The sequence below is a fragment of the Pteropus vampyrus genome, unplaced genomic scaffold (genome assembly GCF_000151845.1).
Source record: "Pteropus vampyrus isolate Shadow unplaced genomic scaffold, Pvam_2.0 Scaffold68, whole genome shotgun sequence".
In the NCBI taxonomy this organism is placed as follows: Eukaryota; Metazoa; Chordata; class Mammalia; order Chiroptera; family Pteropodidae; genus Pteropus; species Pteropus vampyrus.
In genome coordinates this window covers 5,586,478-5,605,505 of record NW_011888849.1, presented here as the reverse complement: position 1 = coordinate 5,605,505, position 19,028 = coordinate 5,586,478, and the positions used below count along the sequence as shown (strand labels likewise).

The window sequence follows — 19,028 nt, the reverse complement described above, 5'->3', positions numbered from 1 at the left end:
CTTCTACCAGAGAAAGTACAGGGACAAAAATACTACAAACAACTCTGTCATCCAGGAATAAAAATGTCTCTGCTTTCTAGACTTATCATTTGATCTTTCCTTCACTCTTAAAATGTAGTGCCTCTGGTTTTAAAAATAGATTTAAAAGTGCTTTCATCTAGTAACATTGATTTTTTTGCTATAGAGAAATTTTAATACAGATAATTTAAGCTTTATGCTTTCTAATTCAAACTGTATTTAATAAGAGTGGTTTCTTTAGTGTTACCTGAGCAAATATTTCAAACTAAAAAGCAAAACACATTTATTGCACAATAAATTTAAAAGCAAAATTAACTTTTTCACAAATGCATGTAAGTGAAGGAAGTCAGTCACCTAGCACCATTAGATTTATAGAAAAAAACAAATGACAGATACACTTGCATGTACATACCTTGATCCTTAACAACAATCCTATGTGGAGAAGGCAGCTATAACATTATCCTCAACTTAAGAAAAAAACCTAAGGTTCAGAGAAAAACAGTGACATGCCTAAATTAACCTATGTTCTAAGTGGAAGGGCTTGACTTGAAATATAGTTCTTCTACTAGACCCAAAGTTTGTGCTTTTTCTCCTTTAGGCCACTGTAAAGTGAGAAGTAATGGGAAAAGCCTCTAAGAATGAACAGCGATAAAAATTTAAGTGAGGAAGAGCAAAAAACAAAGACTGACGGTGATGCAGTGTGATGTGATGTGATGTAATATGATGTGTCAGCTCCACTTAGTTACTAGTGCAGCCTAGGATAACTGGTAGGAAAGGAGAGAGGCAAGAAAAAAAATCAGACAACAGAGATGACAAACAGCAGACTGGCTGTGGAAAATCTCAGAAGAAACACCAACTAAAACAGAGAAATTATCTGGGGCACTTAGTGATGAATTATGCCTAAACCAGTGGTTAACAAGTGCTTTCTGCAAAGGACCAGAGAGTCAGTATTTTAGGTTTTGCAGAGCATATGGTATCTTTTGCAATTACTCAACTCTGCCATTATAGTGCAAAAACAGCCACACATAATATGCAAATAAGTGGACATGACTGTGTGCCAATAACAGGCCTCAGGCCAGATGTGGCCTTTCAGCTATAGTTTGTTAACTCCTGGCCTACATAGTCACCTGACCTATGGAAACCTATGACATACTAAAGAAGCAAAGAGAAAGAGTATAGATACCATAAAAAATCTAGAGACAGCATAACCACTCAGCTGGCAGCAAATAACACAAGGGGTGCCATTGCCACAAGCACCTAATTTGTGGGGGGCTTAGCCCAGCCTTTCATTTATTTTATTATTTTTTATTTTGTTAGTTTCAAGTATACAATACATTGATTAGACATTTATATAGTTTTTTAAATGATCCCCCTAATTGTTCTTTCTCTCCTCTGGCTCAACATCTAGCCATTACATTACTTCTGACTGCATTCCCTATGTCGTGCTCCCCATCCCTGTGACCATCTATCAACTAATAATTTGTTCTTCTCTAACCCTTCATCCCTTTCTCCCAGCCCCTCAACCCTCCTCCCTTCTGGCAGTCACCAGATTTTCCTCTATATTTGTGAGTCTGTTTTTGATTAGTTTGTTCTTTCTGTTCCTTAGATTCCACATATAAGTGAAATCATATGATATTTATCTTTCTCTGTCTGACTTATTTCACTCAGCATAATAACCTCTAGGTCCAACCATGTCATTGCAAATGGTAAGATTTAATTTTTTTAATGGTTGAGTAATGCACGGCCTTTTGATTAAGAGACTGAAGTGATACATTCGTTCAGTCTTGGTTTATTCAAAGTTATTAACATTCAAAGAACCAACCTGCGAAATATTGTGTTGATTATGACTCTCAGAACTGTTATGCCCAATCTTATCACATATTTTACATGGATGATTATGGGGGGAAAATCACTCGATGTTCCAAAAGTAAATTGTCACACAGGCAACCGAACGAACCCTGCCACCCATTCCTGACTTCCTCCTTCTGGAAAACACCCCCTGACTTTTCCTGCCCTATTTTCCTATCCAATTCTTACTCCTCACTTAGGTGTCAATTTATACATCTTTTCCTCCAAGAACCTTTTCTCAAACATCCCAGATAAGGTCAAGACACCCAACATACACTCGTATACCAATGAACTTCTTCATTACTCTGTTTCCCTGTAACTCCTTCTTCTCTCAACATCTGCTTCCCGGCTGGACTATAAACTTTAGAAACCTGCCTTGCTCAGGCCTGGCTACAAGTTTGTCGATGAGAGTTTGATTAAATAGAAGGCTTTAGCATTTCAAAATGACACTCCATACTGAGTGACTAAATATATATCTGATGATAGTTAGCAAAGCATGATTTTGCAGAGTGACTTTGGGGCTTTTCCAGCCTATAGCATGTACAATGTGATAAAGCCAAGAGAGAAGACTCTGTCCAGGTGCCAGAAAGCAAACTGCCCCTACGTTTAAACAAAATAAGAGCAGGCCACCCATGCCTAAGTTTGTTAAAGTAGAAGCTACAAAAAAAGTTTCCCAAATCATGCTTATCAGTTAAAAAAAAGCAAATGTGGTTTCAGTTAATGATAAAACTTTCACTACCTTAGGCCCTAGCATATTCAAAGATACTTAGCTAGATTTAAAACATGTATCTGCACAATTTCCTTTTGTTTAAATAAGTATGCACAGTATATTTAAAAGCAAAAACATGCATACAGATAGAACTGCTTGAGCTAAGTGAGAAAAAAAGCATATTGTAAAATATATATAGTATGATCCATTTAGATAAATTAAAAACAAAACAAAACAAAATACCTGAAAGACTGCATGCCCCTAAGGTGATTGTACCTGGTAGAGGTATAGAAGTATTTGGGTAAATTTAATTTTCTTCCTATTTTTGTCAGTATTTTCTTCTTTTTATAAAATGACCACATATTTTTGTAAAGTTTTTTTTTTAATTATTTCAAAAAAAATCTCTGCTGATTAGGCAAAACTTTAGACCTGTTTAAAAGAAACATATATAAGGAAAATGTAAAATAGGGCAATGCTGTTACTATTTAACATAGCTTTGCTGACAGAGTAAAAAGAAAATATTTCTGACCCCCTTAAATGTTCACCCATTCCTACCAATATCATAACGACTATACATTTTACCATGGTGAGCATCAGCAGACAAAAGCAAAATAGTATCAATGCTGAGGGTGTTAATTTCAGTTTCTAACTATATTTTTACTTTTCCTGGACCATGATATATTTTAAGTTGGCCTAATTTCTCTCAGGTCTTGGACTCTGAGAACTGCGCTAACTTTTCTAGCCGACATTCATGACCAAAATGCATTAGGGGCAGATAAGAAACTTCAAAAGTGAGATTTCCTCCTAGAAAGGTTATTTCTGTGTCAAAACTTAGCAGCCAGACTTTAGGAATGATGAAGTAGTTACCTGAAATTTATTTCCAGTGCTTACACTGGAGTCTTTAAATACATATACTAAGTACGTTCAATTTCAATTCATGGGGTTATCTAACAGCAGCCTGTGCCTGAACCAAAGCGATTACCATCAAATTCCCATCTTAGTATGTGCTTTAATATCTTAAATGTCTCTTCATAAATACTAAGTATTTCACAAATACTCATATTTAAATAATGTTCTATTGGCCTATAGCAACAGTTTCATTTATACACGACTTGAAGGTACTTTTGAACTCTTTGACACCTCTTTACGAATAAAATAAACCACAAAACCAACCACAAAAAACAAATTCTTTAAGAGATTCTTTAAAAAACAAATTCTGTCATCATGGCTTTATGATGACAGAGTTGTCCTCCATGCAATAACAATTATAAACTGAACAAATATAAAAATCAACTTTGAAGGCACTAGAAAACAATGAAAGAAGGCAGAAAGTGGACAATCTACAGCCCTTAAAAGAAGAAAACCACACTGGATGATAATTTATACTTATGCAGCTTATCCCATAAGAGCACAACCAAGTCTGTGCCACAAATATGGAACTCAAGCAGCAAACTACAGTTTAGATTAATAGTTTGGACACAGTAGTGAAAAAGGACTTGTGAACTTGAAAATATGTCAATAAAAAGAATCTAGGCTGAAGCACAGAGAGAAAACCAATGTTTTAAAAAGAGCCTCAGTGACCTCTCAGTCAGTATCAAGTGATCTAATTTACATGTTAAAAGAGAGTAGAGAGAACGCAGCAGAAAAATATATGTAAAGACAGACCAGAAATTTTCAAAACAGCAAAAACAGCCATCCTCCAAAGCAGGAAACTCAGGTAACCACAAGGAAACTTTGCTTAGCCATGACAACCAAAGATAACAACAAAAATAACTTTAGAAATAGCCAGAGAAGAAAGAGACATATTATGCATGTGAAGACAATAATAAAAATGATGGCAGACATCTCATCAAAAACAAAAGTCCATGAGACAATAACATCTTTAAAAAGCTGAAAGGGGAAAAAAAAGTGTTAACCTAGAATTCTATATATGAAAATCTTTCAAAAATAAAGAAAAAATAAAGAACCTTCATATAAATGAAAACTGAATCTGTTGCCAATAAACCTATACTGCAAGAACTTCTAAAGAAAGTTTCCTCAAGTTGAAGTGTTGCCAGATGTAAATTTTAATCTACAGAAAGGAATGAAGAATGTCAGAAATAGTAAATATGTAGGTAAACAGGAAAGATTATTTCTCCTAATTTCTTTAAGATATTGTTATTAGATACACCATATTAAGTGTTTGTGTATATACATACTTTATATATACTTGATATTAAAAGTATAATGCTGCATTGTATAGTTTGTAACATATACGGAAATAAAACACATGAAGACAGCAGTGCAATGGATAGGGTGTGGCAAATGAAACCATATTGTAGGTTTCTGACATTTTTACCCAAAGTAGTAAAATATTAATTCAAAAAGGCTTATCATTAAGGATAAATATTGAATTCTGCAGAGAAACTACAAAAACAATAAGGCAAAGAGGTATAGCTGAAAACTGAAAAGAGAAATTAAAATGTAACACTAAAATATATTCAACTAAACAAGGAAAAGAGAGAAAAGGAGATATACGATTTGAAAAAAAAGTCTAAATGATAGGACAAATAGGAAACAAAAAAGTGGTAGATCTAAAACTAACAATATAAATAATTATAGTAAAAAGACTAAACACTGTAATTAAAAGCCAGAGACTGTTAGAATACATAAAAAAGCAATACTCGACAGATGCATTTTAAATGCAAAGACACAGAAAAACAGGTAGAAAAGGATATAGCAACATGACCTCAATACAAAATCCAGACAAAGACAATAAAAGAAAACTACAGATCTATATTACTTAGACCACATATATGCAAAATGGTCAACAAAATACAGTATTGGCATAAAGACAGATGAATAGAACAATGAAGCAGAACAAAGGCTAGAAAGAAACAGACATACACATATGTGATCAACTGACTTTTCTGAACAAGTTACCAAAATAATGCAATGGGTATAAAGATAGTCTTTTCAACAAATTGGGCAGAAACAAATATATATCCATATCGAAAGAAGAACAAATCCTGGCCTGACATAGAACTAACCATAAAAGCTAAAACTATAAAGCAGGAAAACAGAAGAATACCTTTGTGACTATAAAGTAGGCAAAGCACTATGAATAAGAAAAAAACCCCAATAAACTGGACTTCATCAAAATTAAAACTTCTATCTTTTGAAAGACACAGTTAAGAGAATAAAAAGACAACCACCAAGTGGATGGCAAGTAAGTATGTATACAAAAAAATTTTCATAATCAAATTATCAAGGAGATCACAGGAAACCATAAGTATCACATTACACTTAGAATGTTGATATTGAAAAGACTGACAGTAGCAAGTGTTGGCTAAGGCTTAGAGCATATTGGAGCATTTCATGCATTGCTGATGGGCATGTTTAATTATATAACTCCTTTAGGAATATCTTTGACAATTTTTTATAAAATTAAACCTACACTAATCCAGTGATACACTTCTAAGTGTATATCCAAAAGAAATGAAAACGTATTCCAGAGAGACATGTACAATAATGTTCACAGTACTTATATTCGTAATAGCCAAAAATTGTAACCCACCCAAATGTCCATCAATAGGTAAAGAAATAAATTCAAACAATGAAATATTACTCAGCAACATAAAGAAACAACCTATAGATACATGTAGCAAGTATGAATCTCAAAAACACCATTAAGAGGCAAAACTAAGCTCTATCAATAGAAATCACATTACTGTTTAACTCTGGGGTAGAACAACTGACTAGAAATGATGCACGAAAATTTTCTGGGTGATGGAAATGTTCTATAACTTGAGAAAGATGCTGGTTCCCTAAACTGTCCAATTAAAATTTGTACATTGTATAGTACATAAGGTATACCCAAATTAAAAGACAGCACACTAAAAAAATGTCTTTGAATTAGTTCTGAAGGAGATATGGTCTCCCACAGGTCAAAGCTATTTCCCTTCTTATTACCTTGAGAGACAAGCTCTAAAGTCTCAAAACCAGGTGTGTGTATGTACTTCATGCCATTTTTTTTTGAAATATATAACCAATCAAAGCAAAAGAAAAAGAACTATTATCTTCTTCCTATGAAAATACTCTTTGAATATTTGCTCTAATCTAGAGGAATTAAAAGAAATCTGTTCTTTAAGTTTTATTTAATTGTATTTATCCCATTAACAATTTAAAAGTTACTTTTAACCACACAATGAAAAAAAGACACAACAAATAAACTATAAAACATAAATCAAAATGTTCTATCTTACTCATTCTAAAATATTTACTAAATTCCTACTGTATTCCAGGTAAAACAACAGTCACTAGGAAAATAAAAATGAAAAACTTACACCCTGCTGTTAAGGAGTTCTAGTTTGGTAGGAAATATATCCATAAACTATTATCTTAATGTTAAATAAATGTTCTTGAATATAGATCGGAAAAGACCTCACTTGGGGAAAACATATCACTTCTTAACCCTCTATAACCATACATTTAATATTGATGAATAACATGTAAAAAGTAAATATTATAAATTCAGTTATTCCTTTTGAACAACAGAATAATTTTAAGAAAGAAAAACTTAATAACTGACTCCATATAACCATGTTTCTTAGCTCAAGAAAAAATAACACATACGCCTTTTTAAATTATCCCACCCACAGCAAAGGGGATTAGGCAACTGTGTCTTATACTACTTGCCCACATCCTCCTCTGCAACCTCCTAGCTGAAGGCAAGTCAAGCTGTGCCTCAAAATGAAGAGAATGGTTGGTCAATTGTCACTCTCAGGAATCTAATTTTAATACAAATCCCTTCCCATCTAGCCTCTCCTCTGGAAACACTAATGTATTATAAGTTTTGGTATTAGTATGCAAAGATTAGTTAAGTAGACCCCCTATGAAGTCCAAATGACGCCCCACGGGTTCCTACTACACTTTGAGAATGACTTTAGGTAATCTCATCCAATCCCACGGTTTTAAATACCACGTCTTCTAGGACAACTCTCAATTAAAAAGGTACCTCTGGGTTGAACTCTCTTGAACTCTGGGTTCAGACAGCCAACTGCTTACTCACTATTCCCACGTGGGTATCTACAGATCTCTATTTTAACTAATAAAGACCTGACACCCCATCTCCCCCACATCATTTCCCTCCTGCACTTTTCACCCATCTCGGTAAATGGTAACTCTAATTTACCAACTCAGGTCAGAATCTTTGAAGAAATCTTGAATGCCTCTGTTTCTCTAAAATCCATACCATATTCTATTAGCTTTTCTTTAGGAATATATCACTTTTTATCCCTCCACTACTCCTTTTTATTCCTTTTTATCCCTCCACTACTCCTTCCACCTTGGTCCAAGCTTACATATCTTGGCCTATACTCTGGCAATAGCCTCCTAACTGGTCTCCATGCACCTTCCTGTGTTCCGCTATAGTATATTCTTCACGTAGCAACCAGAGGGATTTAAAGCTAAGTCAGATCACGTCACTTCTCTGCTTAAGACCTCATGTACCTTCACACCTTACTCAGAGCAAAATCTGGAATCTTCATCACGTCCTACAGAAACGCCATGTGATCTGGCCCTCAGCTACTTCTCTAAACGTATCTTTTGGCTCTCCCCTTGCTCACTCCACTCTAGCCACACTGGCTCCTTCGCTGTTGCTCATAAAATCTCACTTCAGGGTCTTTGCAATTGCAGTTTCTTCTGACTGAAACACACTTCCCTCAAATGTCCTCCAACTGAGGCTTGCTCCCTCAGTCAACACTCAAACACCATCACATCAAAGGTGCCCTTCTCACCATCAGTCCATACCCTGTCCCTGCTTTATTTTTTTTCCTCCAAACTCATAAATTTCCTAATATATTTGTCTGTTCTCCCCTAGCCAATAATTGAGAATTGTCTGGTTCAGCACTACATTCCAGTACCTAGAACAGTGTCTACTATATAGTAAGTGCTCAATGCATCTTGTTTGAGCAGATGAATAGAGATGCCAGTATAGGTAGCATAGGGAGTTGAAGGTGAAAGTGATGAGGTATGAGGCCAGGATAGCCACATGCCCACCAGCATTTTGAAGGAGCAGAAACTATAAATATGAAAAAAGTAGCACCACCCAAATAAAGGCTATGAATAAAAGGAGACAAGAAATGCTACTAGACAGCACTACCACAAAAGCTAGAGAACTAAATGATTATCAAATGTTTATGCAAATGATAGCACTTAAAATTCACTCAAAATATGCAAACATCTTTGGGCAAGAGTCCTGTGGCTGTCACATGAATCAATTCAGTACAATCTTATACTTTTGATAAATATATTTAAATCTTTTCTTATACCAAAAAAAAAAATGAATGAATAAAGAAGAATTATTAGTCCACTTAGACTACTTTCGAAACTTTCAGGCTTCATACTAACTTTTCAGTTATTCTCACAAACTGGTTCCAAGAGGGAGAAAACACTATATTAGTTATATTAAACTAGGTTCCTATTGCCACCGAAATTCAGCGAGTCTGACTAGAAAAACGAACAGCAACAAATCACTTTGGTCAGGTGTCCAAGAATGAGCGTCAGAGTTACTTAGTTAATATCAAAGTCACAGAACCATAAACAGTACATTGGTTGACAAATATTTTATACAAAAAGAATTTAAAATTTTTTAATTATAATGTATAATTTATGAAGTTATAATTTCTTCATTCTGACCAAGCTAGAAGGAGCAGCACCTATGGACTCAAATCACAGCAGGTATCCCAACATTCAGCGGGCCAGTGCAGAAGGATGGTAGTAACTAGTCATTTGCTAGCTCTCCTGCAGGGAACGTGGGAGGAAATGAGAAGAGGTGCTCAGCACAAGGTAATTCCCCAACAAGCAAGTCTTTGGGTTCACAGCCCATGTACACTTAATAATCTGCTGCCAATTTAATGCTTCATTATTCAGACTTAAAAACAACACTATGCACCATGATCCTAGTGAACTACCTTTTCACAGGTTCCATATACACAACAAAAGAGTCAATGTCTCTTAATAGAATGGAGAAAAAACTGTCCCACATCTGTTATTGTCATATGCTCTTTCTTCTAAATTGCTGCTTGTGTCGATTTTTATGCAATTAGGAGTATACTCTTGAAATCTCACAAATAAAACAAGAACAGAGGGATTTTTAAAGCAAAATAATGCAAATTTAAGATTTTAAAGAAAGAAAAGAAAAAGCAGAAAGGGTAGTTACTTCTTAACCTTCTTAAGAGACTTGAGGAAGGAGGTTATAATTTTGAGGTTCCACCAGCAGAGCAGAGAAAACTAATCTATCTGTCTACCTATCTATGTATCTATCATTTTTGCTTGAAAGCAGACATGGTTAGATCATCAGTGTCACGATGTATAAAATATCTTGCTAGGAGCTGGAAAGCATCCTAAGATGAACAAAAATATAATTTTTAGAGTTACCGAGAGTCATAGAGAGAATACAGGTTTTAACAATGGCAGATCTGGGTTTGAACCAGCGATCCTGCACTTATAAACTGTGTCACCTTGGGCAAGGCTGACTGATTTGCACCTGGGCCTCGGTACTTATGTCTTCTTGCCTGGAATGTTCTTCCCAGATACATTTCATTCCCTCCCTTCCTCCATATCCTTACTTAAATGTTACCTTCCTACTGAGGTCTTCCCTGACCTACCTTGTATAACAGTGAACATATCACTTACACTTACACACACACACACACACACACACACACACACACACACACACCCACAAACTCAAACTCCCAATCTACTTCTATGCTTTATTTTTTGCCAGAACCCTGATCATCATCTAGCATACGTGCATTTTACTTATTCATGTTGTGTTCTTCACATCCTGGCTACTAACCCCAAACGGGACCTAATCAGTGAAAAAGATAACTAAGTCAGTTTCCTTTTACTTTATTCATTTCGACAGAAAAGAAAAGCAACAGAACGGGAGACTGTCAGGACAATAATCATGCCTTCAAATATTTTTCTTGACAATTGATTTTCTGACTGTGTGGGAGTTTGTAAGTTTTGGAAGAAAAAGATTCTATAAATGAGCTATTATTTATATAATCTTTGTTTTCCATTATAGTTTTATTTCTCAAGTTAATACAGGTCGAAATAAATATATACATTCAAAACAAAAATATTCAACACATCTTTGAATGTGATATTAAAAAATTATCAAGGGTGGCCAAGATTGAAAACCCCTGTATAAAAAAAAAGAGAAAAAGAGGTATCGACATCAAGGAAGTTTTCTACGTTTTACTAAAGGATTTCTTAAGAACTCCTTTAAAATTAGTGACCTTTCCTTGTCAATCTAAATTTACTAAATTTTTTAAAAATATCATTGATATAATCTTCAGAAATGCATTGCATAAAAAAAATACAACTGTGATAAAAAGAGAACACTAAGAAAAGTCTCTGTTCTCAAATTTTGAGCAAAATATAATAAACAGTGAATGCCCTGAATAAATAATTTAAAAGCCTGAAAATATTTATAATGTGGGATGCAAATCATTTTCCTCCTTAGCAACTATTTCCACTAATGCCAATTCAAAGTAAACATTACAATATTTGAAAAACAAAGTTATTTTTTCATAACTAAATGTGAAGACATTATGCTAACACATTTTACAAAATTAAAACTTCCAAACGCAGCTACTCAAAAAAATAATAAACTTCTCCAAGCCCTTCAAATATTAATTTTAAAATTTCTGATCATAATATGGTCTTATGGAAGTGTGTAGCTGACAAATTATGCTATTAATCCAGCTGGTATGCTCACCATGTTATGTTTCTGGTTCCTTTCATGGCAAATATGTAAAACATATTACTAATTTTCAAAATCTCAAAATACGTAACTGTACCAGCAATCTTTATCCTTATTCCGATCATCATAACTTGAGCTTTCTACCAATTTAAATCAACATTTATTCCATTTAACATTTGCTTAGCACCATAATACATGTTTTAAAAAATTACTCATTAGTTTAAGTCATGCCAAATATATTGCTGGTTCCAGGAAACTGTTCTAACGTGGCAATGCAGACTGAAGGACGGGCCAAGTGCATTAGTAACCTGGACAGCAGGTACTCCTCTGCAAAATTAATCTAACACGAGATTCTCAAAAAAAAAAGAAAAGAAAAAGTTTACAATAGTCTGTGATTCACTGAAGTTAATGAGTAGCACATGTACTTTTTACATATTTCTTTCGGACAGTAATGCTTCTTGCTATATATACCCCTATTTAGTGTTCAAAGAGTAGTCAGCTGAATTTTCAAATCATAAAATTGATTCTGCAGATCTGCACATTGTACATTTAAACCATAACATTAAAATTCTCATCTTGAACTTGAAAACCCAGATCCTGAAAGATATTTGCACATTGATGTTCATAGCCGCATTATTCACGGTGGCCAGGACATGGAAGCAGTTCAAGTGTCCTATGATAAATGACTGGCTAAAGAAGCTGTGGTTCTTCATATATACAATAGAATATTACTCAGCCACAAGAAGAGATGAAATACTGCCATTTGAGACAACATGGATGGACCTCAAGATAATCGTGCTAAGCAAAATAAGCCAGACAGAAAAAGTCAAAAACCACAGGATATCACTTAAATGCGGGATATAAACCTAAAAGCAACAAATGAACAGGACAAACAAATAGAGACTCATGGGCATGATCAACAGACTAGTGGTTACAGAGGATGAGGGGGAAAGAGGGAAGTAGATGGCGTAAAAGGGGTCAAATGTGTGGTGACAGAAAGAAATCTAACTATGGGTGGTGAACACACAATGCAATATGTATACATGCCTAACTGTTAAATTGTACACCTGAAACTTACTCGATTTCATTAACCAATGTCACCATAATAAAAAATAACAATAATAAAGTCACATGCCCAAGAAAAATAAAATAAAATTTTCTTCTTGAAACTGATTTCTTTTTTGTATCATTGGCATATTCTACTCGGTGCAACGATTTTCACTTACCAATAATATTCCACTAATTCAAATTATAAAGGGAGGCTGAGCTTCTACCTGTTTTTAATAATTTTTTGAGCTCTGCCCTAAATGTCTTCCCACCTCATCTATTAGAAGAACCTACTAAAAACAAAGCAACCAAAATAGGTCTTCCATTTTTGTGGAATGACAGGCTAGATACCTTAAACTATCTTTCCAATTAAAATAACTAAAGTAGAAGATGTAATACTTTTTCAAATGCACCTGTGAGTTAAGAGTAAAAGCGGAAAAGCTAGGAAGTAGGAAAGCACCAAAACCAGAACCCTGGACACCTTGAACTTCCAATTTCTCTACTTCGATCCTTATTAGCAATATACATTATTTTTCCCTGGAATAGATTTGAAATTTATTTTGATGTGCTATGGGCTAGCAATTAATTATTATTTTTAATTCAATTTTCAGAAACTATTTAACAAACTAAGTTATCACAGTCTCCACTACTGAATGCTGGCACCTTGAGAAACATCTTAATTCCTTAGAATATATAATTTTGACAAAAGAATCTTGCCTTTTCTCAGAATAATTTAAGAAAATTGGTGAATATAAAAATATAGGTAGTACAAGAATAGCCCAAAATACACAGGTTGTATATATAATTTTGACAAAAGAATCTTGCCTTTTCTCAGAAAAATTTAAGAAAATTGGTGAATATAAAAATATAGGTCGTACAAGAATAGCCAAAAATACACAGGTGGTACATTTTAGAGCCAATTTAAAACGTAAAATAGTCTTTCCTACTCCAAGACACTGTCATCTTATTTTATTGTCTTCATTTCACTTATCCATGTCTGAAATGTTCCTGTTTATCTACTTCTTTGTCACTTGGGTCCTTGAATCACCCTACCTGACTCCCATTGACCTCTAAGTTCCATATGAGAAGGAATCTTTTTTGAGTTGCTCACTGTCATAGCCTAGTATCTATAGAATAGTGTGTGGCACGAAGTACAAATGCTCAGTAGCCATCGGATGGATAGATGGATGGATGGATGGATGGATGGATGGATGGATGGATGGATGGATGGACAGGTGGATGGATGGATATACCTAGAGCTTCAGGACTGCACAATTCCAGGGGTACCATTCACTCACGTCTTCTGGGTTGTACAGTGCAATACATTATACTGTGGCAGGAAGCAGGTCAATGCTGCGGCAGTCAGAATGCAAACAGCTCAGACCCTATTTGACTCCAATGTGTCCTGTTACTTTTGCTAATTGGGCACAATTACCCCTCTCCTTATAGAGATAGCAAGAATTTTCTCTCCAGTTTTCACCTCAAGACTAATCTCATTCCTTGAATAACTAAATATGTATTCATGTTAAGGTCTTCATGTATACATACTCCTGTATCAACCTTCCTGTAAATAAAAAGTTATTATTTTAAACTATTGACTAAGGGGTCTGAGCGCCAACTATAAATTAGTATACCTGAAATTTTGAAGTTTGTGTATTTTGTAAATTTAGAGATTCATATACAAATGCCAAAGCTGTCCTTAACTGTGTGACTGTCTGGCCAAACTCCAGTCCCAATTGCTTTGGAAGGAATAGCTGCTCATGCAACTGTTAAGGTGAGTCTAGCCTAATTGCTCCTGGCAGCTTAGCAAGCGCAGTGTGAGAAATGACATGTGGCCAGAGAACCTCCCAGTTCTCAAGAATGGCTCAGCTCATCATAAACCAGATTTGTTATTATATGAATTCAGCCTTCTCAGTGACTGCACCAAGCCTATCTAGAAGCCGTCACTTCTGAGAGGATATAGCTTATTTAACTGTTTGTTTTAAGACTGCCTTTGTATTAATGCAAAGCACAAAAAAATTCTTGGACAAATTTGCAATCTAAATGTCACCACTGTGTGTAACCAGTGAGGCAGTGTAATTGTTAAAAGCACAGTCAAACAAATCTGGGTTCAAGTTCTGGCTCCACCATTCTCTCCAACTGCATGAGCTTGGGCAAGGTTTCATGTCACAAGCCTCAGTTTATTCTTCTTTCAAAGACGGCTGACCACACCTATCTCTCAGGATTTTAGTGCAGATTTAAAATATTTACACACTGAAAGTGATCCCTGAGCCAAACTAAGCACTTAAACAGATGTTCTACATTTTAAAGGATTCAGGCTCCGAAACAGCATTGTGAACTCTATAAGATTTCTGGAAAAATCTCGTCATTCCTCTCCTACTTAATCTTCACTAACTCTATATGAAAATGGATCTGAGTAATGATGCAAATGATATCACAGATACAATCAGATTGTATTAGGATTATAAAAGTCCACTCCTCCTACCTCCTATACTGGCCCTATAATTGACTCAGAATGTATCGATAAAGGCATAAGAGCCTATACTAGAATGAGGGCATATTTTAATAACATCACATACCAATAATACGATCAGTAAAATTATAAAACAGTAACTTTTGAACGTATTTAATTTTAATATGCTAAATAAATGTAAGTATAATTACAAACCCAATAAGATGCTATAAAACAGGAAATAGTAGAAAATAATAGAAAAAAAAAATAGAGCAGAAGATTAAAATTCCACAAGCATTAGGATATTTTTCATGCTGGGGAGACAGCATGGTATACTTTCTCCACAGCACAGAGTATGAGACAAAGAGACCTAGTGCTGAATTTTAATTCTGATGCTTACTCTCTGGGAAATAGTAGGCCAGTCATTTAACCACTTGGAACCTCAGTCTCCTTATCAAGAATATGAGACTAAGAACGGCCTCCATTCCCACAGAATGGCTCAACTTGACTAAGTACAGCAGAGTCAGCACACTACATTCAACCCAATCGCTAAGTTATTACATACCTCCAACAGCTACTGTTTTGCATTTATCGATAGGTTCCTTTAAAGTTATTCTCATGTACGCTTCCTGAAGCAGGGTCTTGTCTTCTATTTCATAAGTTTCCCAACCAGACACTTTTGTGCATTCAAAGAACTCAATGGTGTACCTAGAAGACAGGAGCAATTTAAACTTAATCACTTCGAAAATGGAATCATAAAATTCTAAAGCTGAAAGAGACCTTGGAAATCAGCAGACCTCACTATTAAAAAGCATTAAAGTATGAGGTTGAAACCAATAATTCACAATTGGCCTTTCCTAACTCCCACCCCTATCTTTTTTCTTTTCTCCTCTTTCCTTCTTTCCTTCCTCCCTTCCTTCCTTCCTCCCTTCCTTCTTTCCTTCCTTTTTTTTCTTTCTTTTTAAGTTTCTTGTTCTAAAATATGCATAACATAAAACTAACCCCATCTTTTCTTAATCGAAAACTCAAGTCTATAACCCTTTAACACACAGAGGTAGTTCTCCTTTTATATATTCACCTACTATTTTTAACTGTCGATAAATAACTGATTTTCAGGAATTAAGTATAGCAGCTTCAATATGAAAATGAGGGTAACTACTGATATATCCCCTTTACGAGCTGACTGATAAAAAGATGGCCATTTCTTTAAGACCAAAATATTACCCTCATAAATGATACCTTGTACAGTAACATATATATAAATGGCTGTTGCACAACCAGGAAGCTAGAGATAATGTTTTACATCTGACAAAGAATAAAGAGAATTAATGGTTCATTTAGCCTCTAGTTTATAGTCATTTGTACTTACGTATGAAAGAATGTGGAATCTAATGGTAGCTACAAAGGGGGCATTTTATTTTTATCATGTTTAATTTAATCGGTATCATTCTATTTTTTTCTCTATAATGATCTATATTAGAAGTGGATTCTCAACTCTTTTCGGGGTCATATAATACTTGCACTACTGAGTACCTGATGAAAGATAAGCCTATTCTACCATCACTCAAATTCAGGAAGATCTTGAATTCTTTGAGGCATCCCTGGACCCCAGGATAAAAATCCTAGGGACTTCCATGTACCAAACTGAGTAGTTGATATCGTGAGCCAACCAATGGGCTTAACTCTGAGAAAACAGTTCTAGGAACAACAACAGAAAAAAACCACACACATACTTAATAGTCCGTAAGGACCTAGTCATATCAGACAATTCTTCATTTAATCAGTCTTTATCTTATCTGTAAGAAACAGTGCTACACCTGTAAATAATCAAATACAGTAACAAAGAAAGCCACTAACACAACTAACTAAAAATAACATAAGACTCTCTTGCCATTACATTAGCTTACAAGTATTTGATTTTAAAGCTTCAGAATAAAATATATTTACATAAAGGAACATCGTTTCTTGATGATACCAACATACAGTGTATACACCTAAAGATAAATCGAGGGATTCCCCCCGCCCCGCAAATAAAGTATATCTCAGGAAATAGGATGTCACCTTATATTCAAGATCTCATGAGCCTTACAAACTAAGGCTCATATTACAAACATAAATCTCAGTTCATTTTGAATAATGAAATAATGTTTGGAAAGTAACTTCAATTAATGCTAGCACTGAATACTTGTAAGTCAGTCGACAGAAACTGGTTAACAGAAAGGAAGCAAAGAAACAGATTGAACAATCATTTTTGGAGATAGACTTAACAATAGAAAATATAAGATATAATTTTTTAAAAGTCTTTTAAATATCATGTTCAAAAGCAATGTGGATTTGGGGATTATAGATGGCCAATGGAATTGGGTTGTTTATCTCTGCTTCTTCCTAAATCCCCATTAAAATGATAGTAAAGAGGGAAGAAGATATAAATCCACAGGGATGAAAAGAGTAATAAAGTATATTAGAGAAGACAACAGTCTGTAATAACATTTTGGAAGCTGAAAGCAGAGATGACTGCTGAGGTGAGCTAAGCAAAGCAGAACTCCAGCATAAAAAGAGTGACTTCTTAGGGACCTCCTCACTGTCTGAGAAGCAAACAAAAAGCCAGCAGACTGCTCCAGAAAGGTGCAGGAAGTGGAGCTTCTGGTTTCTTGGAAGAAGAGGGTAAGAAGGTGAGAAGAGGGGGACTGGTTGAAAGTCTATAATAAAAAGCAGTTAGACCCTTACCTTACACCATATACAAAAAGTAACTCAAAATGGGTTATAGACCTAAATGTAAGACCTGAAACTATAAAACTCCTAGAAAAAAACATAGGGACAAAACTCAATGACGTAGACTTGGCAATGATTTCTTGGATATGACATCAAAGCACAGGCAACAAAAGCAAACACAGACAAATGGGATGACATCAAACTTAAAAACTTCAGTGCAGCAAAGGAAATAATCAGAGTGGAAAGGCAACCTAAAAAATGGGTTTTTTAATATTTAAATAGATATTTGCAAGGTATATATAATAAAAAGTTGATATCCAGAATATGTAAAGAATTCTACAACACCAAAAACAACCAAATTAAAAATGGGCAAAGAACTTGAATATATATTTCTCCAAAGATGATATACAGATGGTCAACAAACACATAAAAAGATGCTGAATATCATTAATCATCAGGGAAATAAAAATCAAAATCAAGTATTGGTGAGGATGTGGAGAAAGGAAATCCTTGGGCACGACTGGTGAAAATATAAAAATAGTATAGCCATTATGAAAAATGGCATAAAAATTAAAAATTCATCTCAAAAAAATTAAAAATAAAACTACCCTATGATCTAGCAATTTCACTTCTGGATATATACCCACCAAAATTGAAAGTAGGATCGCAAAGAGGTATTTACACACCCATGTTCAATGCAGCATTATTCACAAGAGCCAGGAGATAGAACCTAAATTTCCATTAAAAGATGAATGGATAAAGAAAATGTGGTGTATACATACAATGGAATATTACTTAGTCTTCAAAAAGAAGGAAATTCTGTCACATGCTACAGCATGGATAAAAAATGAAGACATCATACTAAATAAAATAAGCCAGTCATACTGTAAGATTCCACTTGCATGAGGTATCGGAAGTAGTCAAACTCTTAGAAAGTAGAATGGTGGTTCCCAGAGTCGGGGGCAAGGGGAGAAGAACTGTTGCTCACTGGGTTTAGTTTCAGTTTTGTAAGATGAAGAAGTTCTAGAGGTCTGTTGCATAAAACATGAACATAATTAACACTACTGCACCATACACTCAAAAATAGCTAATATGGTAAATTTTATATTGTGTGTTTTGTACCACAATAAAAAAATAAATAAAAAAAAAAAGATTATCCTGGATTATCTAGGTGGACCCAATGTTATCACAAGGGTCCTTAAAAGTGAAAAGGGGACACAGAAGACGAGGTCAAAGTAGTGCAATGTGAGATGTATTTGACCTGCTATTGTTCCTTTAAAAGGGGAGAAGTGGATCGAGAGCCAAAGAACGTAGGCAGCCTCTAGAAGCTGGGAAAAATGAGGGAAAGGTTTCTCCTCTAGAGCTTCTAGAAAGGAATGTAGCCTTGTGGACACCTTGATTTTAGCACAGTGAGACCCGTGTTAGACTTCTGCAAGCATATCTGTAATTTCAAATTTAATTTTTAAATTGGTCAGAATATTTTTTTT

At 34.8% G+C, this 19,028-nt stretch overlaps 1 protein-coding gene across 2 annotated transcripts in view; it reads right to left on the bottom strand.

Annotated features, from left to right (window-relative positions):
- SGMS1 (sphingomyelin synthase 1) overlaps positions 1 to 19,028 on the bottom strand; it is a 266,110-nt gene that overhangs the window by 114,784 nt on the left and 132,298 nt on the right. For both annotated transcript variants that reach the window (XM_011361623.2, XM_023531466.1), the window contains exon 5: positions 15,395 to 15,537. The gene's annotated coding sequence lies outside the window, so the exon portion shown is untranslated. The remainder of the gene's footprint in view (positions 1 to 15,394; positions 15,538 to 19,028) is intronic.